The sequence below is a fragment of the Carcharhinus amblyrhynchos genome, chromosome 11, assembly GCF_965287045.1.
Source record: "Carcharhinus amblyrhynchos chromosome 11, sCarAmb.v2.hapA, whole genome shotgun sequence".
Taxonomy (NCBI): domain Eukaryota; kingdom Metazoa; phylum Chordata; class Chondrichthyes; order Carcharhiniformes; family Carcharhinidae; genus Carcharhinus; species Carcharhinus amblyrhynchos.
This window is the reverse complement of record NC_137334.1, coordinates 8,531,662-8,554,886: the sequence shown is the minus strand read 5'-3', so window position 1 is coordinate 8,554,886 and position 23,225 is coordinate 8,531,662.

Here is a 23,225-nt window from a genome sequence, read left to right as displayed (position 1 = left end):
CCCCACCCCTTCTCTCTTTGACTCTATTGGTTTCTCTTTTATGTCCACTCAAAACGATAATTAGCCTGGTTCTCATTTGTATTACCGATTTTGACGTGTTATGTACCTTTTTCTTCCTCATCCTTTGGTTGTCTTACTCTTCCTCCTCTTGGGAGTCTACATCGATTCTACCTCAATATTTTCCTAGTTAAAGGTAGCCCACTATTTATTTATTATTTTGCCTGCGAAGCTTTGATTTTAACTTACCTGAGGCAGATCAGTTGTATTCTCAATGAAGTAATCTCTTCCAAATAAGCATTTTCACCCTACATTGAACAAATAACTTTTAAACCTTAAGATATTATGATCACCGTTTACTAAATGTTACGCTATCGACATGGCAGGAGGGGGTTAGGGGCACAGCACGATGGCAGCACGTCTGAAATGTGGAGTTTTTTCAAGGAGCAGCTACTGCGAGTCCTTGATATGTATGGCCCTGTCAGGCAAGGAGGAAATGGTCGAGCAAGGGAACCGTGGTGCACAAAAAAGTTGATTCGCTAGTTAAAAGGAAAAAGGAGGCTTATGTCAGGATGAGACTTAAGGGCTCAGGTAGTGCACTGGAAAGCTTTAGATTGGCTAGGAGGGAGTTAAAGAGTGAGTTAAGAAGAGCTAAAAGAGGACACGAGAAGACTTTGGCTGATAGGATTAAGGAGAATCCTAAGGCATTCTATAGATATGTTAAGAACAGAAGATTGGTTAGGGCAAGATTAGGGCCAGTTAGAGACAGCAGTGGGAAGTTATGTGTGGAACCGGAAGAGATTGGAGAGAAGAACATAAGAACATAAGAAATAGGAGCAGGAGTAGGCCATCTAGCCCTTCGAGCCTGCCCCGCCATTCAATAAGATCATGGCTGATCTGAAGTGGATCAGCTCCACTTTCCCGCTTTCTCCCCATAACCCTTAATTCCCCTTTAATTTAATTTAATTTAATTGAACCAATATTTCTCTTCGGTATTCACGCAGGGAGACATAAATGTAGCTGTGGAGAACACTGGGTTACACGGTTGTAAACTGGACAGTATTGCAGTTGATAAGGAGGATGTGCTAGATATTCTTGAGGGTTTGAAAATAGATAAGTCCCCTGGGCCGGACGGGATTTACCTTAGGATTCTCTGGGAGGCAAGAGAGGCGATTGCAGAGCCTCTGGCTCTGATCTTTAGGTCATCGTTGGTCACAGGTATAGTGCCAGAAGATTGGAGGATAGTGAATGTTGTCCCATTGTTTAAGAAGGGGAACAGAGACTTCCCTGGGAATTATAGACCGGCGAGTCTTACTTCTGTTGTGGGCAAAGTTTTAGAAAAAATTATTAGGGATAGGATTTATAGTTATTTAGAGAGTAATGAATTGATTGGAGATAGTCAGCACGGTTTTGTGAAGGGTAGGTCGTGCCTTGCTAACCTTATTGAATTTTTTGAGAAAGTGACCAAAGAGGTGGATGGGGGTAAGGCAGTTGACGTGGTATATATGGACTTTAGTAAGGCATTTGATAAGGTTCACCATGGAAGACTTCTGCAGAAAATGCAGATGTATGGGATTGAGGGTGACTTAGTTAATTGGATCAGGAGTTGGCTAGCAGATAGGAGACAGAGGGTGGTGGTTGATGGTAAGTATTCGTCATGGAGTTCGGTTACAAGTGGTGTGCCTCAGGGATCTGTTTTGGGGCCACTGCTGTTTGTAATTTTTATAAATGATCTGGATGAGGGTATAGTTGGGTGGATCAATAAATTTGCTGATGACACCAAAGTCGGAGGAGTGGTAGATAGTGAAGAGGGGTGTCATAGTTTACAGAGAGACTTGGACAAGTTGCAGAGCTGGGCCGAGAGGTGGCAGATGGAGTTTAATGTGGAAAAGTGTGAGGTAATTCACTTTGGCAGGAATAACAGATGTGTAGAGTATAGGGCTAACGGTAGGACTCTGAATAGTGTTGATAAACAGAGGGATCTAGGTGTATGTGTACATAGATCCCTGAAAGTTGGGAATCAAGTAGATAAGGTTGTTAGGAAGGTATACGGTGTCTTGGCGTTTATTGGTAGGGGGATTGAATTTAGGAGCCGCAACGTCATGTTGCAACTGTACAAAACTCTGGTGCGTCCGCACTTGGAGTATTGTGTGCAGTTCTGGTCCCCACATTATAGGAAGGATGTGGAGGCTTTGGAGAGGGTGCAGAGGAGGTTTACCAGGATGTTGCCTGCTATGGAGGGGAGGTCCTATGAGGAGAGACTGAGGGATTTGAGGTTGTTTTCGTCAGAAAGAAGGCGGCTAAGAGGGGACCTTATTGAAACATACAAGATGATTAGAGGTTTAGATAGAGTGGACAGTGATAGCCTTTTTCCTCGGATGGAGAAAGCTAGCACGAGGAGGCATAGCTTTAAATTAAGGGGTGGTAGTTATAGGATGGATGTCAGAGGTAGGTTCTTTACCCAGAGGGTGGTGAGGGATGAATGCCCTGCCTGCTGCAGTTGTAGATGTGCCTAGTTTGGGGGCGTTTAAGAGATCCGTGGATAGGTTTATGGATGGAAAGGGATTGGTTTAGGTTAGAGGGTCACTGCTTTTTTAATTGGTCGGCGCAACATCGTGGGCCGAAGGGCCTGTTCTGCGCTGTAATGTTCTATGTTAGTGCTGCTGCCTCTCAGTGCTAGGGACCCAGGTTCAACTCCTGGCTTGGGTCACTGTCTGTGTGTAGTTTACACATTCTCCCTGTGTGTTTCCTCTGGGCACTCCAGTTTCCTCCCACAGTCCAAAAATGTGCAGGTTAGGTGGATTGGTTATGCTAAATTGTCCCTTAGTCTTAAGGGGACTAGCTAGGGTAAATGTATAGGATTATGGGGATAGGGCCTGGGTGGGATTGTGGTCGGTGCAGACTCAATGCGCCAGGTGGCCTCCTTCTGCACTGTATGATTCACCTCATTCTCATTCGCCTCACATGGCTCGCCTCATTCTCCACAACCAGATCAAGAAAACAGTGTGCCTCATTTAGCTGGAAAAATACTGATCAAAAAAATTCACCTGAATGCATTTCAGAAACTCTTCCATCATTTTTCCCTTTATATTGTTACTATCTCAGTCTAGTTGAATGCACTTAATCATGGGATTAACCATGTCAGATTTGCCAGTGGCCTATTGGTTAGTCCCTGTAAGGCACATAGTGCCCGACTAAAGGGCCCAACATCAGAAAGAAGGGTGAATGCTGAAAGCCTACCCCCTGTTCATTTCTCTAGTCTTGTTGCACAATTCTCTCCCACTACTGCCATCCCACCCTAACTCACCTGTGACCAGGAATCTGAACATCCTTTCAAGTCCTTGGAGCAGTATCAGCAACAGCCATCACTCCCACTGGCACTGCTGGCAATGGAGAGCTGCTGGTCTCTGATTGGCCTAAAGTTCTCAATGGGTGAATTTCTGTCCCAAGGAAAAGTCCTACACTGACCAGTTAAGTCCCAGATAGGGCACCTCCCCAACTGTTCCTTCCTGTTGGGGCAAGACCTCCAAGTTCTCATGAGCAGTATAAAAATAACTTACCTCGGGAGTCTGCAGGGAGTGGTCAGAGGGTGGAGCAGAGCGTAACTGAATATAAAACTAACTTACCTCGGGGATCCGTGGCCTAGTCTGCCGGGACTGGGCGGAGCAGAGCACAACTGTGAGCGTAAAACTAACTTACCTGCGAAGGTGATTAGCGGTTGCAGGTCACACAGCAGTCACTGTGACCAGAAGGTGGTTTGTGGAGGAGCTGCTGTGAAGGGATAGGCAAAGAGCAAGTCAGCAGTGGTAATAGGGGGCTTGCTAGTTAGAGGCATAGACAGGCATTTCTGTGGTTGCCATTTACACTCCAGGATGGTGTGCTTCCTCCCTGGTGCCAGGGTCAAGGGTGTCTCTGAGCAATGGAAGGGCATTCTTAAGGGGGAGGGTGAGCAGCCAGAGGTCGTTGTATACATTGGTACCAACAACATAGGTGGGAAAAGGGATAAGGTCCTGCAATGTGAATATAGAGAGTTAGGCAGAAGGCTAATGTGCAAGATCTTGAAGGTAGTAATTGCAGGGCTACTACCGATACCATGTGCTAGTGAGAGTACAAATAGGAAGATTAGGCAGATGAATGCCTGGCTTGAGAGCTGGTGCAGGGGGTAGGAATTTAGACTTTTGGATCATTGAGATCTTTTCTGGGGAAGGGCTGATCTGTTCAAGAGGATGGGTTACATTTGAACTGGAGGGGGACTAACATCCTGGCGGGGAGATTTGCTAGAGCTATTCGGGAGGTTTTAAACTAGTTTGGCAGGGGGGCTGGGATCCAAAACAATAGGGAGACAGAAGAGAAGTTTGAGGACAGCACAGAAGTTAAAGAGAGCACATTAATTAGTAAAGGCAGTGTCAGTAATCCTAGTACCAGACAGATCAGACGGAAGCAAGACAGAGAGCACGGGAAGTCCAGATTAAACTGCATTTATTTCAAGGCAAGAAGCCTGGCGGGCAAGGCAGATGAACTCAGGGCATTGATGGGTACATGGGACTGGGATATTATAGCAATTACTGAAACATGGCTAAGCGAGGGACAGGACTGACAACTTAATGTTTCAGGGTACAGATGCTATAGGAAAGATAGAACAGAAGGTCAGAGAGGAGAGGGAGTTGCACTTTTGATTAGGGAAAGCATCACAGCCGTACTGAGAGGGGATATATCTGAGGGGTCAGCCACTGAGTCGAGATGGGTAGAACTGAGAAATAAGAAGGGGGAAGTCACTTTGATAGGGTTGTACTATAGGCCCCCAAATAGTGGGAAATTGTGAAGCAAATATGAAAGGAGATTACAGTTAGCTCCAAGAAAAATAGGGTGGTAATAGTCGGAGATTTTAATTTTCCCAACATTTGCTGGGACAGCCATAGTATTTGAGTGTTCGATGGAGAGAAATTTATAGAGTGTATTCAGGGGCAATTTCTCATTCAGTACGCGGATGGCCCAACTAGAGGGGGGGCAAAACTTGACCTCCTCTTGGGAAATAAGGAAGGGCAGGTGACAGAAGTATTAGTGAGGGATCACTTTGGGACTACTGACCACAATTCCATTAATTTTAAGATAGCTACGGAGAATGATAGGTCTGTCCCAAAAGTTAATATTCTAAATTGGGGCAAGGCCAATTTTCATGATATCAGGCAGGAACTTTCAAAAGTTAATTGGGGGAGTCTGTAGGAAGCAAAAAGGTTGTCTGGTAAGTGGCATGCTTTCAAAAGTGTGTTAACGAGGGTTCAGAATAAACACATTCCTCTTAGAGTGAATGGCAAAGCTCGCAGAAGTTGGGAACTCTGGATGACTCGGGATATTGAGCCCCTGGTCAAGAAGAAGGAAGAGGCACATGACGTGCATAGGCAACTGGGATCAAGTGAATCTCTTGAAGAGTATAGGGGGTGTAGGAGTAGAGTTAAGAGAGAAATCAGGAGGTCAAAAAGGGGACACAAAATTGTTTTGGCAGATAAGGCAAAGGAGAATCCGAAGAGCTTCTACAAATTCATAAAGGGCAAAAGAGTAAGAAGGGAGGAAGTAGGGCCTCTAAGGATCAACAAGGTCATCTTTGTGTGCATCCACAAGAGATGGGTGAGATCCTACATGAATATTTCTCATCAGTATTTACTGTTGGGAAAAGCATGCATGTTAGAAAACTTGGGGAATTAAATATTGATGTCTTGAGGAGTGCACATAATACAGAGAAGGAGGTGTTTGAAGTCTTAAAGCACATCAAGGTGGATAAATCTGTGGGACCTGATGAGATATATCCCAGGACATTTGGGAGGCTAGGGAGGAAATTGCGGGCACCCTAGCCGAGATATTTGAATCATCGATAGTCACGGCTGAGGTGCCTGAAGATTGGAGAGTGGCAAACGTTGTGCCTTTGTTTAAAAAGGGCTGCAGGGAAAAGCCTGGGAACTATAGGCCAATTAGCCTACATCTGTGGTGGGTAAATTGTTGGAAGGTATTTTGAGAGACAGGATCTCCAGGCATTTAGAGATGCAAGGACTGATTAGAGACAGTCAGTATGGCTTTGTGAGTGGAAAATCATGTCTCATAAATTTAATTGAGTTTTTTGAAGGGGCAACCAAGAAGGTAGATGAGGGCAGTGCAGTTGATGTTGTCTACATGAACTTTAGCAAGGCTTTTGACAAGGTATTGCATGGTAGGTTGTTGCATAAAGTTAAATCTCATGGGATCCAGGGTAAGGTATCTAAATGGATACAAAATTAGCTTCTTGACAGAAGGGGGTGGTTGTAGAGAGTTATTTTTCAAACTGGAGGTCTGTGACCAGCGGAGTGCCTTAGGGTTCAGTGCTGGACCCACTGTTATTTGTCATTTATATTAATGATTTGGATGGGAATATAGGGGGCATGGTTAGTAAGTTTGCACATGACACCAAGATTGGTGGCATGGTGGATAGTGAGGAAGGTTATCTCCAATTGCAGCAGGATCTTGATCAATTGGGCCAGTGGGCTGATGAATGGCAGATGGAGGTTAATTTAGACAAATGCAAGGTAATGCATTTTGGTGGATTGAACCAGGGCAGGACTTATTCAGTTAATGGTAGGGCGTTGGGGAGAGTTACAGAACAAAGATATCTAGAGGTTCATGTTCATAGCTACTTGAAAGTGGAGTCACAGGTGGACAGAGTACTTGGTTTCATCGGTCAGAACATTGGATTCAAGAGTTGGGACGTCTTGTTGAAGTTGTACAAGACATTGGTAAGGCCACACTTGGAATACTGTGTGCAATGCTGGTCACCCAGTTATAGAAAGGATATTATTAAACTAGAAAGAATGCAGAAAAGATTTTCTAGGATGCTACTGGGACTTGATGGATTGAGCTTTAAGGAAAGGTTGAATAGACTGGGACTTTTTTCTCTGGAGCGTAGGATGCTGAGGGGTGACCTTATAGAAGTCTACAAAATAATGAGGGGCATAGACAAGGTAGATAGTCAATATCTTTTTCCAAAGGTAGGGGAGTCTAAAATTAGAGGGCATAGGTTTAAGGTGAGTGAGGAGAGGTACAGAAGTGTCCAGAGGGGCAATTATTTCACACAGAGGGTGGAGAGTGTCTGGAAGAAGATGCCAGAGATAGTAGTAGAGGTGGGTACAATTTTATCTTTTAAAAAGCATTTAGATATTTATATGGGTACAATGGATATAGAGGGATATGGGCCAAATGTGTGCAACTGGGATTAGTTTAGGGTTTTAAAAAAAAAATAAGGACGGCATGGACAAGTTAGGCCGAAAGACCTGCTTCCATGCTGTGACCTCTATGACTCTATACTATAGATCAGATAATTAGTGTTAATTATCAATACTGAGCAGGTCACAGGTAGCATCTCTCTAGCTCTTGTTGGAAGCAGTGTCACACAATCTTTTATTTTTGCCTGAACAGTTTAATGTTTCATCCAAAAGACAACGGACAGGATCTTGAGCCCAATCTCTCCACGTATAGGAATGGCTCTGCAAGCTCAAAATGTGGAGAGTTTGAAAAAAACATGAATCTTGCCAGCAAGATCATGTTTCCCAATTTTGAGCTAATCTCGCTGGCAATTGTTGTAGAACATGCCGAAGAAGCACGCAAACCTAATTTGAATGCATCAGCATATCATTAGCGAGCACTCATGCTGGATATTGAGGCCACGCTCAATATTCAGCTGGCACAGGCATGATGTCATATGACACCATTTACAACATGTCTACATAGGGACGAACCTGCTACCTTCAGTTCGGAGAAACTTTGGAGGTGAGCGTTCAAGTGGCTATTACTTCTTGGACAGTCCAGCACTCAAGGGGCACCAGAGAGAATGCTGGAGACACAGAAGTCCAGTTTAGGGCCTGGGGTGAGGGACACTGTCGTTCTTGGTGGGGGGCGGGGGGGGGGGGTGGTGAAGGTTGGAAGGTGTGGGATAGCTCAAAGACCTTACCTCCCCTGCATATCGGGCCATCGCTTTCTCCAAGGGGATGTGCTGGCTGCAACTGCTTCCTGCTTCCTCCATGCTGGATTTGTCTGCAAACAATGGCTCAATGGGTGCCCTTTCTTTTTAGTAGCTGCAAATTGGATGGGAGGCCGCCGCAGTAGAAGGGCAGTACATGGGTTATCTATGTGGTCCTGGGGTCCTGCTTTGTAAGAGGTCAGGCTGCAAGTGAAATGTTGGGGTATCAATGATGGGAAGCTACCCTGTCTCATGAAGTGCTACAGACCCTCTCACTTTGTGGCGAGGAGGCAAATGCAGTGAAACGTAAAGCCACTAAAACCAATAATGTGAGGCTAGAAGATATTACTGGACAGGAAATTCAAATGCACTTCTCTGTAAACTCTAACAATCAGGTACAGCAGTGAGAGTGCGTTTATTGTTATCATGCAAGGATGTTTAACTGAACAGCATCGGAGACATGTCAAGGTGAATGTCATTGCCAAAGCAACTAATTGACGATTCTTTGGGGTGTCAAACATGCCAGTTCAATAGCCAAAGCTAGATAAAGTTGCACAGACTGGAGACAAAGGTTAACTCTGTGGAAGACAAGCCCCAAGAATACAGAAGTGTCTTTTAATTCTAGTCTTAGCAGTACACAGGTCGCACTGTACAGAGCCCCCAGGCGAAATAGGATGGTGATAGCAGACACCATGTTCAATGTCATGACTGGTACCATTTTTGAGATATCGTCAGGATGCAGACCTTGTTATCATGCATTCACTCTGATGAAGATTAGCGCAATGGTGGGACTAATTTTCTTTGATGGTGTGGGAGGGACGTAATATATGGGCCAGATGGCATGTGACAGTAGAGGCTCAACACTATTGATCCTGCTGGAGCATAGGGGAAGCTATGTAGGGATGTGGCTGTACTGTCAGAGGGCTGGTGAGAGGGAGAGCTGAAATTCACACAGGTATTGGGAAGCACTTGGATGGGAGTCACAGATGCATGGAGAGATGAGGGTCAGGACTCTGTTAGGTCAACTCACTCTTTCAGTGCATGATTCGTGAGAATCATGGAGCCCGTGAGTTGACGTTTCTACTGATTGTAATTGACCAGCGGCACAGACAACGACGTGTTGCTGCAAGTGGTGAGGGCCAGTGGACTGCAGATGTTCAGGAAGCAAGATCACACATGAAGGAACAAGGCCAGAGACAGTCCTGGTCAAAAATATTCCCGCATCGATGTTCCCCCATTTAGTTGTCCGAGCTGCAGAACCAGATAAGGCTGCGTTTGGCGGGGAAAGTGGATCACCTCTGCCACATATTACAAGAGCTGGTATCCTATGGAACTGGAGGATACCCAATGCATGTGGCCCTTAAAGTTACTGCCGCTCTGAACGTTTATACTACTTGCACATCCCAGGGCAGCACAGGGGACATCTGAGGTATCTCCCAGTCTACCATTCACAAATGTATTAGGCAGGTGATAGATGCCCTTTATGACAGGGCTGGTATGTTTATCAGCTTTGACTAGAACCAGGCAAACCAGGACACCAGTGCCATCCAAGGGCTTCGGCCACCTGGAAGGGATGCCCCAGATGCAAGGTCTGATAGATTGCATCCACGTGGCTCATGTCACCATGGCAGAATGTGACGCCTTTCAGGGACCACAAGGGATTTCACTCCTTAACATCCAATTCATTTGCAACCACACAATATGTCTTATTCAAGTGTGTGCCTATTTCTGGGGAGCACTCATCACAGTTACATCTTGGGCCACTCACAAGTCCCTGCCGTCTTTGGGGGGTGGGACCTGAAATTGGAGGGATGGCTCCTCAGGTACCCACTCAGGAAGTGGCTAATGACTCCAATGCAGAGACCACAAACACCTGCAGAGACTTGATACAATGAGGCTCACACTTTAATGGAGCAGGCAATCAGACTGTTGAAGATAGTTCCAGTGCCTGTACCAGTGAGGGGGTGATGTACAATACAGCCCCAAAGGGCTGTTATGTTTATCAGCTTTGACCAGGATCACATTATTATGGTTTGCTGTGCTCTCCACAACGTAGTGCTGCAGAGGAGAGACAACTTAGACCTGAAGGAGATGGGCGAGCATCAGTTCTCTTCAGATCAGGAAGATGTTGAGGAGTAGTGAGCCTGAAAAAACTGAGGAGGAGGAGGAAGAACGCTGAGCAGTGGACATGGCCAGAATTGGCTGATGAACAAGGGATGCCCTAATCGCCTCTCGATTTAGGGATGAGCGGAGTTGTGGGCTGTGCGGGCTCACACAATGGGTGTAAAGTCACGCCAGTGATGTGGTACCAACATTATCTAACCATGTGGTTGCACATTTGCAATGGCTGGAGGGCTGAAGCCATTGGCCAGACACTGCAGGAGAATGATGATGACTTGCAGTGAGGACAAAGCATTGCTTCTTCATCCTCAGCCAAATGTTTTACTCCAGCCTAACAGAGTGCTAAATGTACCATGCCAATAAATATCATTGGAGGTTGGGGTCTTCACTCCTTCCATGAATGGGGTCTCACAAAGGGTGGCCAGTTGGGGGATTGTCTGCAGCAGGGTTTCTTTACTCTGTCCTAAGTATGGGCAAGACATAGAGCAGCCATTCTCACATTCCACAGACATGAACTGCTGGGCATGTGCATGGGTCCACCGAGCTTGGCAGCATGAAATGACAGGGTGGAGGGTATCTGTGAATAAACGACATAATTTATTATTAGTAACAATATATAGTGGTGATCTCTCTACACTTGTGCCTACTTTCACCCATGCCAACTAGGTGCCTATCACATCTTAATTTTCCTCACCTTCCCACCACATCTAGGTGTTTCCTCTGGATCAGCAGCTGAAGTTGAGGTGGCCCAGCAATAAAGCCACCACCCCCACATCCCCTCCCTCACCATTCCATCCCCCACGGTCTCCCAGCAACACAGGCAGTGAGTTGCTGAGTGACCAGGGAGGGGAGGTGTGAGGGGGGGCTGTGTTGCTGGAGTGGGGGTGAGCAGAGTTCTTTAACCTCTCCATCTGTCTCTCCCTTCCCCAAATTCTCCCCCCACCCTTCAGATTGATGTAATGGCTTTTGCATTGCAATCCATTAATCTTACTGTTCTTTTGGTTGAGAAGGAGGATCAGGAAAATGAATTGTGGGCAAAGGAGGCCCAAGCTTTACCACTCACTGGAGGAGAGGGAGGAGGAGGAGGAGGAGGAGGAGAAGGAAGGGATGGAGACTCCGGCAGTTCCACATGTGAGTGTTCTGAGCAACTGTCGAAGGCTAGCTTGGCATTAACTTTCCTCATCACCTGCTGTACCGGGATGCTAATCTTCAGCACCTGTTCCACCAGGACATTCAGGTTACGTTGCATTTCCCCTTTTCCTAAAATTATCACCATTCAAATAATAATCTTCCTTCCTGTTTTTGCCAAAGTGGATAGCCTTACAGTTATGCACATTATATTGCATTTGTCAAGTGTTTGCTCACTAAGTCAATCTGTTCAATTTACCCTGAAGCCTCTAAGCAACCTCCGCACTCCGACAGATTGAAGATGCAGAAACTCACAAAGTTTGGAGCACAGTAATGGCCCTACACTATCCAATGCTGCTGCCTATGTTTGAGCAGGAAAACGGTGCACCCCAAAACTAAACAAAAATACACAAAGATTGGTGAAGGCATATTTGGTCCCGGCCCAAATTCCAGCTGTTCTGGTAAGCTTAAGCTTTATTCACAGCAGGAGTGTACCAGGATGCTGCAGATTTGCAACCCCATATCCTTCTTCAACTGTCAGCCAAATGTGTACTTCAGAAATCCATGAAGTCTCTATTAGTCTCATTATAATTCCAAAAAGGTACAAACCCACCAGAAAATGGCAGTTGTTATTGCACTAGAGCTTTCTTTATACCTTGTAAGGAATTGTCCAAGTTCTGTCTTACACATAACAAAACTATCAAAGCATAGCATGAAGAAAGTTGCCTGGCTTATTACAGGATCATATATGGTACATCTCATAAAATTATATATACTGGCATTTAGGTGGCCATGGGCCCTAATTGGTGTGATCTAGTATGAGACTGCACAGAAAAGTGAACTTTCTAAAGAAAAAAATCTTTATCTGTCCAGTACAGGAAGTGGAGGGATTCTGGTTAGGAGCTACAGAGGTGAGTTCTGGGAATCAGACCCAAATGATTGGACAGGCTCCAAATTTTTCAGCTTCAGAAAGGCTGCAGTTTGTGATTACAGCAAGCTGTTGCAAACATACAAATACGTTTCCAAAGATTTACCACAAATTCATGTGGGATCAGTATGAAATCCTAACTCTTGGTTCAAAAACAGATTTATGCTGAGTTAGTTAACCTCAGTCAGAGTGACAGCAGATCTGCCACAATGAATCTCAGTGTCTCCATTAACTCTGAACTATCAAATAATCAGGCTATCTCAATTGCCTTTTGGTAACATCTGAAGGAAAATGGATTTTGGATGAGAACAAGATTGGGCCTGCCAACATTCGCTGTCCAGAATAACACATGATGAGTAGACATATAGATGAGGGACTTGAGAACAGCTGATATCTTTAAAATTATATGCTAATACAAATTAGTACTTTGGAGGGAAAAGATGAGAAAATTGGAATAAGTAGTATTCAAATTTCTAACTTGTAGAAAACGATGCAGAAAATTAAGTTGTCGTAAAAACCTGTTGTTAAACATTACCTAATCATTCCAGAGTCTAGAAGCCGGATGCACTTCTTAATAACAGCCACATTGTAGTCAGCATTTTTCACATTCCATGTTAAATTTAGTGCAGCAGTGAAATGTCCTAAATCCAGAATTCTTTGCAGATCCTATGAAAATGAGGACTCTATTATTGTATTGTTTATGCATATTCCAAAAAGTTTATTAAGAACACAAAATCCCAAATCTACAAGACAGTCCAGGAGCAAATATGCAATAGAAGTCTCTCTACCATGACACCATGTAAAATATTTACAGAAATTTTCTGTTCACATAAGATAGCTCAAATACGAACTCTTTGGATGTCCTCTTGAGCTACTACACTGAATTATTCTTTTGAAAAATTTAGATACTTGCTTGTGGCATTCATGTAATATTTGTACTGCCTACTCAGTATTATGAGTTAGGTAATGGCCAGTTGGCCTGCTTGATTTGGGGTTACAGGGGTGTACTCAGTTGGTGGGGAGTTGATCATCAGGTATCTTTGACACCACTTAAATATACATCTTTAAAAAGAAAAGTGTACGCAGGTTACAGAAGAAGGGAAACCACTTAACATAGAAATGCTTGCAGCAAATACTAAATGAGCAATAAGGTTTCTGATGCTGCTTTGGAGACACTGAAGCAGGCAGTGAATAGAAAGATGGACATATTCTTACCCTCAGGAGGCGGAAAGCCTGCTAAGTAACACTAAGGAAGTCAATGCCAGGAGCTTAGTTAAAGGCATGTTTACAGTGTCACAAAAAGTTCAATGATTTTGCCAGAGTTGTCAAGGTAAGAATATCGCTCCCTTACTCTCTGCTTATACCTCCACTCTCATTACTCATATTGCTTCTCTCATCCACTTCACTCAACAATTATTATACCACTTCCTCATTCAACTTACACACATACATCTCTGCACCTCACATCTTTTACATATTAAGTATTTCATTAAAATACATCATCTCTAAACATCTCACAAAACTGGCATTGACACAAAAGTTTCTACATTCTGATTGTCACCCTTAAGAGGTGACAGCAGATTATTGGCAAAGGAGGTCAAGCCAGCTTCACAACCACATTCCCCCCATCAAAGGAAGATCGTTGGCCATTATGAGCAGGAGCAGAATCGGGGCAATAGCACTGGTAATGTGAGACGTGATGTTGCATGGGAGTCTTTCACAGAACCTCTTTTTCTCTTTTGTCTGTCTTATCCTAGATTCTCTGTTGGACAAACTAAATCTGCTTTCACCAACCACTTCACCCTTTTTATCCTCCATTTCCACTAAAAGCTATCTTTTCTACCCCAGTTTCAGTTCTAGTGCCAAAGATGTCATTTGAAGAGGAGGCCTACATTCCAAATAATGCATCACTCAATTTCCTCCTCATGAGCACCAGCTCTGATATTGGCACAGCACATATGTAGAAACATAAGAAACAGGTTCAAAAGTAAGCCATTCTATCCCCTTAAGCCTGCATCACAATTCAATATAATCATGGCTGCTCATACACTTTCAGTAACCCACTCCCACTTGATCGCCATACTCCTTTGATTCCCTTTAACCACAAGGGCCACTTCCAGTTCCCTCTTGGACATAGTTAACAGATTGGCCCCAACAGCTTTCTGTGATAGAAAATTCCACAGGTTCACAACTCTGAGTGAAGAAATTCTTCATCTCAGTCCTGAATAGCCTACCTCTTATTCTTAGACTTAACCCCTAATTCTGCATTTCCCAAACATAAGGAACATTGTTCCCACATCTAGTCTGTCCAGTCCCATCTGGATTTTATATGTTTCTATGAGATCCCCTCTCATTCTTCTAAATTCCAGTGAGTACAAGCCCAGCCTATCCAGTCTTTCTTCATATGGCAATCCTGCCATTCTGGGAAACAGTCTAGTGAACTTCCGCCAGACTCCCTCAATAGCAAGAATGTCCTTCCTCAGACTAGGTCACCAAGACTGCATACAATACTCAAGGTGAGGCCTCACCAAGGGCCCAGTAATAACTGCAGCAAGACATCACTACTCCTATACTCAAATCCTCTTGCTATGAAGGCCATTAGCTTTCTTCACCACCTGCAAACCTTCAGCGACTGTTCCACCATGACACCCAGGTCACATAAGAACATAAGAAATAGGAGCAGGAGTAGGCCATCTCGAGCCTGCCCCACCATTCAATAAAATCATGGCTGATATGAAAGTGGTTCAGTTCCACTTACCTGCCTGCTCCCCATAACCCTTAATTCCCTTATTAATCAGAAATCTATCTATCTGTGACTGAAACATATTCAACGAGGTAGCCTCCACCACTTCAATGGGCAGAGAATTCCAGAGATTCACCACCCTCTAAGAGAAGAAGTTCCTCCTCAATTCTATTCGAAATTGACTCCCCCTTATTTTGAGGCTATGTCCTCTAGTTCTTGTTTCCGTTCGAAGTGGAAAGAATCTCCCTGCCTCTACCCTATCTAGCCCCTTCATTATCTTATATGCCTGTATAAGATCACTCCTTAGCCTTCTAAACGCCAACGAGTACAGGCCCAATCTACTTAATCTCTCCTCATAAGTAAACCCCCTCATCTCCAGTATCAACCAGGTGAATCTTCTCTGTACTTCCTCCAAGGCCAATATATCCTTTCGCAAATAAGGGGCCAAAATTGCACACAGTACTCTAGTTGTGGCCTCACCGGTACCTTGTACAACTGCAGCAAGACCTCCCTGCATATCCCATTCCCCCTTGCAATAAAGGCCAACATTCCATCTGCCTTCTTGATCACCTGCTGCACCTGCAGACTGAGTTTTTGCGATTCATGCACAAGGACTCCCAGGTCCCTCTGCACAGTAGCATGTTGTAATTTTTCACCATTTAAATAATAGTCCATTTTACTATTATTCCTTCCAAAATGGATAACCTCACACTTGCCAAAGTTATACTCCATCTGCCAGATCCTCACCCACTTAGCCTATCCAAATCTCTCTGCAGACTTTCCGCGTCCTCCACGCAATTCGCTTTCCCACTCATCTTTGTGTCATCAGCAAACTTTGTTACCCTACACTCGGTCCCCTCCTGCAGATCATCTATGTATGTGGTAAACAGTTGAGGCCCCAGCACTGATCCCTGCGGCACGCCACTAGTCACCAACTGCCAACCAGAAAAGCACCCATTTATTCCAACTCTCTGCTTCCTGTTAGATAGCCAATCCTCAATCCACACTAACACTTTACCCCCAACTCTGTGTACCTTTATCTTATGCAGCAACCTTCTGGAAATCTAAAAACACCACATCCACTGGTTCCCCTCCGTCAACTGCACTTGTTACATCTTTATAAAAATCCAGTAAATTTGTCAAACATGACTTTCCCTTCCTGAATCCATGCTGCGTTTGCTTGATCGAACCATTCTTTTCCAGGTGTCCTGCTATTTCTTCTTTAATGATGGATTCCAGCATTTTCCCAACTACGGCTAACCAGCCTGTAGTTACCCACCTTTTGTCTACTTCCTTTTTCAAACAGCGGCGTAACATTAGCTGTTTCCCAATCAGCTGGCACTTCCCCAGAGTCCAGCGAATTTTGATAAATTACTACTAATGCATCTGCTATTACGTCTGCCATTTCTTTCAGTACCCTGGGATGCATTCCATCTGGGCCCGGGGACTTGACTATCTTTAGTCCCATTAGTCTATCAAGCACTACCTCTTTAGTAATAGTAATCATTTTAAGGACTTCACTCTCTTCAGTCCCACAACAGTTAATGTTCGGTAAGCTATTTGTGCCCTCTAATGTGAAGACGGACACAAAAAACTTGTTTAAGGCCTCCGCCATATTGTTTCCCATTATTAACTCCCCTTTCTCATCTTCTAAGGGTCCAACATTTACTTTAGCCACTCTTTTCCCTTTTATATATTTGTAAAAACTCTTATTATCAGTTTTTATATTTTGCGCTAGTTTAGTTTCATAATCTATCCTTTCTTTATTGCTTTCTTGGTCATTCTTTGTTGTTTTTTTAAAGCTTTCCCAATCTTCTAATTCCCCACTAGTTTTGACCACTCTGTATGCATCGGTTTTTAATTTAATACTCTCCTTTATTTCCTTTGTTATCAACGGCTGGTTATCCCTTTTCTTAAATTCCTTCTTTATCAGCGGAATATATTTTTGCTGAGTACTGAGAAAAATCTCCTTAAAAATCCTCCACTGATCCTCAGCTGTCCTACCAACTAGTCTGCACTCCCAGTCTACATTAGCTAATTCCACCCTCATCCTATCATACTCCACTGTGTTCAAGCAGAGGACACTGGTTTGGGACCCTATTTTCTTACCCTCCATCTGTATCAGAAATTCAACCATATTGTGATCACTCATCCCAAGAGGATCCCTCACAAGAAGATCTTTAATTCTACCTGTCTCATTACACAGGATCAGATCCAAGATAACTCGCTCCCTCATAGGTTCTGTAACATACTGTTCGAGGAAGCTATCCCGACAGCATTCTAAGAACTCTTTCTCAAGTCCACCACGTCTGACTTGAGTCAACCAATCAATATGCTGGTTAAAATCCCCCATGATTATTGCCATTCTGTTTTTGCACACATCCATTATTTGCTTGTTTATAGCCCACTCCACCTCAAAGTTATTATTTGGGGGCCTATAGACCATGCCCACCAGTGACTTTTTCCTGTTACTATTCCTTATCTCTATCCACAACGATTCCACATTTTGCAAATTAGAGCCTATATTGTCTCTTACTATCGCCCTGATGTTATCTTTTATTAACAGAGCTACCCAGCCTCCTTTTTCTTCCTGTCTGGCTTTCTGAAATGTCTGATACCCCTGAATATTCAGTTCCCAATCCCGGTCACCCTGCAACCACGTTTCTGTAATGGCCACTAGATCATACCAATTTGTACTGATTGAGTGCCAAGAACTCATTCACTTTGTTTCGAATGCTACGTGCATTCAGGTAAAGTGTCTTTATGCTAGCCTTTATCTGGACCCCGATTTGTTGAAATGCTACTAACCTCTCCTGAGCCCTCCACTCCTTTAACTAGTTGAATGTCCTCAACATTAACCTGCACTTGTACCCTCTCCTTTACCTTTGATTTTGTAATTCCCCATACCCCTGAACCCTCCCCCCACTATTTAATTTTGTTTAAAGCCCTATCTACAGCCCTAGTTATATGATTCGCCAGGACTCTGGTCCCAGCACGATTCAGACGAAGGCAACCCTATCTAAATAGGTCCTATCTTCCCCAATACTGGTGCCAATGTCCCATGAATTCAAACCCATTCCTCCCACACCAAACTTTGAGCAACGCGTTCACCTCCTTAATCTTATTGACCCTGCACCAATTCGCTCGTGGCTTAGGTAGTAATCCTGAGATTATCACCTTGTTGGTTCTGCTTTTTAATGTGGCTCCTAGCGTTTCATACTCTGTCTGCAGATTCTTTGTTCCTGTTCTGCCTATATCGTTGGCACCTACGTGGACCATGACAACTGGATTCTTACCCTCCCACTCCAAGTTCCTCTGCAGTCCAGATGAGATATCCTGGACCCAAGCACCAGGCAGGCAACACAACCTTCGGGAATCTCGATCCACAAAGAACAGTGTCAATGTCCCTAACTACACTATCCCCAATTACCATTACATTTCTTTTTACTTCCTCCGCTTCAATGGCTCCCTGCACCACGGTGCCGTGGGCAGTTTGCTCGCTCTCCTTGCAGTCCACATTCTTGTCCACACTGGGAGCAAGAATCTCAAACCTGTTGTACAGACTCAGGGACTGAGGCTTTTGGAACTCTACCTCCTGCATCCCACTTCCTGCTCTCTTCTCACTTCCTGCCTTCTCCCCCCCACTTCATGCCTTCTCCACCCCCACTTCCTGCCTTCTTCCCTGCACTTCCTGCCTTCTCCCCCCATTTCCTGCCTCACTCACAGACACCCCCTCTTTTCCCTGACCCCCAGCTGAATTAGATAGTCTAAAGGGTGTGACTGTCTCCTGAAACACACTGTCCAGGTAACTCTCCCCCTCCCTGATATTTCGAAGTGTCCGAAGCTCAGAATCCAGCTCGTCAACTTTGAGCCGGAGCTCCTCAAGCAACCAGCACTTACTGCAGACATGCTCACTGGGAATCACCTTGGGGTCCACCAGCTCCCACATCATGCAGGAACAGCACATCACATGTCCCTCCATCCCAATTACCTAGTTTAAGTTAGTACAAACTAAGAGGGGTTAGTACAAACTAACATAGCGAGGGGGATTGAATATAAAAGTAGGGAGGTCTTGCTGCAGCTGTATAGGGCATTGGTGAGGCCGCAGCTGGAGTACTGTGTGCAGTTTTGGTCGCCGCACTTACGCAAGGATATTTTGGCCTTGGAGGGAGCGCAGAGGAGGTTTACTAGGCTGGTGCTGGAGTTGAGGGTGTTGAGCTATGAGGAGAGGCTGAATAAACTAGGCTTGTACTCGTTAGAGTTTAGAAGAATGAGGGGAGATCTCATTGAGACGTATAAGATGATGAATGGGATGGATAGGATAGAGGTGGAGAGACTCTTCTCGCTCAGAAAGGACAGTAGGACTAGGGGGCACAGCCTCAAGATAAAGGGGGGGCGCGGTTTAGAACGGAGTTGAGGAGGAACTTCTTCACTCAAAGGGTGGTGAATCTCTGGAATTCTCTGCCCATTGAAGTGGTGGAGGCTGCCTTGTTAAATATTTTTAAGATGCAGGTTGATGGGTTTTTGATAAGCGAGGGGATTAAGGGTTATGGGGAGAGGGCGGGAATGTGGAACTGAGCCACGACAGATTAGCCATGATCTTATTGAATGGCGGGGCAGGCTCCAAGGGCTAGATGGCCTACTCCTGCTCCTATTTCTTATGTTCTTATGTACGAATTAATCCTGCTTTGCCTCCCCCTTTTCGCCTAAGCCCAATGAGCCAAAGCTCTTTAGCTCTCACTCTGCTCCCTGCTCACTCCACTGCCCGCTAACAACACTGTCATCTGGTTAGTGCAGCCTGCTTCTTATACCTTGTGCGCTAAAAAAACCCTTCCCAGCTCACTTCCGCTTTACTTTTAAAGTAACTTTTTCAAAACCTCGCGAAAAAACTTTAAAAAGTTAATCGCTTACCTGCCACAAATCGATCCTCCTCACAGCTTGCTCCAACGAACAATGAGGGTGATTGCCAGGTGAGTAGCTATATATATTTAAAAAAAACCCTTCCCAGATCACCCTGCGGCCTACTTCTGCTTTACTTTTAAAGTAACTTTTTCAAAAACAGAAATCCCACAAAAAAACTTAATTAATCGCTTACTTGCCACAAATTGATCCTTCTTTCAGCTTGCTCCAACGAACAATGAACAACGAATAACGTAGTACTTTCCCTTTTCCTGAACTGCCACAATTCAGATAATAATCTTCCTTCCTGTTTTTGCCACTATTATGCATGTTGTAACGTATTTGCCAAGTGTTGGCCACTCAGTCAGCCTGTCCAAGTCACCTTGTAGCCTCCTAACATCCTCCTCATAACACACAGTGCCACCCAGCTGAATGTTGTCTGCAAATTTGGAGATATTGTGTTCAATTCCTTCATCCAAATCATGAACAAATACTGTGAACAGCTAGGGTCCCAGCACTGAGCTCTGGGGTACTCCACTAGTCACTGCCTATCACACTAAAAACCAGTTCTCTATCCATGTCAATGCATTATCCCCAATACAATGAGCTTTAATTTTGCTCACTAATTTCTTGTGTGGAACCTTGTTAAAAGACTTTTGAATGTCCAGATATACAATATCCACTAGTTCACCCTTATCTGCACTACTGGTCACATCCTCAAAAAAAATTCAGAAGAATTGTCAAGCACAATTTCCCTCAAGTGAATCCATATTGAATTGGACTGATCCTGTCACTGCTTTCCAAATGCTGTTATTACATCCTTAAAAACTGACTCCAGCATTTTCCCCAACACCAATGTCAGGCTAACCGGTCTATAATTCCCTGCTTTTTCACTCCCTCCTTTTGTAAAAAGTGGGATTACATTAGTTGCCCTCCAATCCATTGGAACTCTTCCAGAATTTACAGAATGCTGGAAAATGATTGCCAATGTTTCCACTGTTTCTAGGGCCACTTCCTTAAGTACTCTGGGCTGCAGAGCATCAGGCTCTGGGGATTTATTGGCTTTTAATCCCAGCAATTTCTCCAATACAAATTCCTGACTAATAACGATTTCCTTCAGTTCCTCCCTCAGGCTAGACCCTCCGTTCCCCTAGTATTTTGGAAGGTTACTTGTGTCCTCCTTAGTGAAGCCAGATTCAAAGTATTTGTTCAGCTGGTCTACCATCTCTTTGTTGCCCATTATGAATTCACCTGATTCTAACCATAAGGGGACATTTGTCTTCACCTGTCTTTTTCTCTTGATGTATCTATAAAGGGTTTTTCAGCCAGTTTTTATGTTTTCTGCAAGCTTACTCTTGTATTCTATTTTCTCCCCTTCTGAATTAAACCCTTTGTCCTCCTCTGCTGAATTTCAGTTTTCTCCCAGTCGTCAGGTTTGCTGCTTTTTCTGGTGAATTTCTATGCCTCCTCTTTGGCTTTAACACTATCCCTATTCCTGTTAGCCATAATTGAGCCCATTTTATTCTTATGCCAGACAGGGATGAACAGTTGTTAAAATTCATCCATGTGCCCTTTAAATGTCTGCCACAACCTATCCATTGTAATCCCCTTAAGTATTCTTTGTCAGATTATCTTAACCAGTGCATGTCTCATACCATCAAAGTTAGCTTTCCTCAAGTTTAGGATCCTACTCTTAGACTTAACTGTCACTCTCCATCTTAACGAAGAATTCTACCATATTATGGTGACTCTTTGCCCAAAGAATCTTGCACCACAAGGTTGCTAGTTAATTCTCTCCCATTACTCAATGCAGTTTAGGATGGCTTGCTGTCTAGTTGGTTCCTCCACATATTAATTGAGAAAACCATCTCTTGTACATTCCAGGAATTCCCCTTCATCGCACTGCCACCAGTTTGGTGAGCTCAATCAATACGCAGATTGAAGTCACCCATAATAACTGCTATAAGCTTACTGCACGCATCTCTAATTTCCTGCTTGATGCCATCCTGAACCTCACTATTACTGTTTGATGGTCTGTACACAACTCCCACTAATGTTTTTTGTCCTACCTTTGTCATACCTTGGAGGCTGATCTATAGAAAGCATCTTCATGTGGTAAGTCACCAAGTAACTGTGCAGGCAAGACGACATCACTTATTGTAGATAAGCTCGCAAACTAGTCCTTCTACAAAAGACACAAATGCTGCCCCCAGAAACTTCTTTGCCTCTGAAAGAGCCATTATACCACAAGGTACTCCCTATTTAAACCTGAATACAACACCTGAAAAGAAAACACAAATGTGCTCACCACTCACTGTCTTTGAGTTCAATAATCCCAAATCAATCAAGAAATATAGATTTTAATCTCGCTCGAGCCCCCAATTGTTATTGGTCAGGTTAGAAACTCCAAAGTATTTTAGGGACTGCCTGAACCATACATTTTGCATCTTGAATTTGACTAGGTTAAGCATGATATGTTTCACTTCAGGTATAATTCAACAACCCATTAGGGGGCTTTTATCAAACAAAGTTTATTTAAAAATATAGTTAACATGTATAGAAAGAAAATTAGCAATGTCTTTTATCGATTACATACAAAAAACAGAAAGAAAACAACCACAATAATTTATTAATCCTTAATTCGATATTAAAGCTGTTCCAACAAACCAAAACCTTTCACAGACAAAACCATTTTCACAGGCTTGACACAGCATAGACTAAAATCTCACTTGACTGGAATTGAGTCTTTTTGAAGCCTGCACTTCCCTTCCAGAAGGCAAAACATTGCCTTGAGATAACCAGCAGAATTTACAAATAGAGCAGAGAGACAGAGAGAGAGAGACTTCAGCTTCTTTCCTGCTTGATGCCCCTGCTAAAACCAAAAACTGAACTGCAGCCTCAGAACTGTCAAAACTAAAACCTTAAACTCATGGAAAGAAAAAAACTGTCCAAAAACACATGATCTTTTCTTTTAACAATGCAGGATCATAAAACTAATCCCAGAGTGAACACAAATAACCCCACTGAAGTACCAATAAAAGGACAATTCCAGTCAAGTTGGCAACAATTACATCACGAACTGTGAGCTAAGAAACCGTTGAAGCTACGAGCTACACAAATCATGTTTTTTTTTAAAAAAATCTTTCTTAAAGGGACACAAACATCAAACAAAGCAGGGGGCAGTGACATAGTGACACTGTCACTGGACCAGGATTTCAGAGATCCAGGATAATGCTCCGGGGACCTGGGTTTGATTCTCACCACAGCAAATGGTGAAATTTCAACTGATTAGCAATTTGGAATTATAAATCTAATGATGAGGATCAAATGTGGACTTGGTGTGAGAGGAAGCATGATCCACAGCTGGCAAGATCCTTTTTGAAATCCGGCCGTTTGTTGAGGTCTGAAGAGAGTTTAATGTACATTAA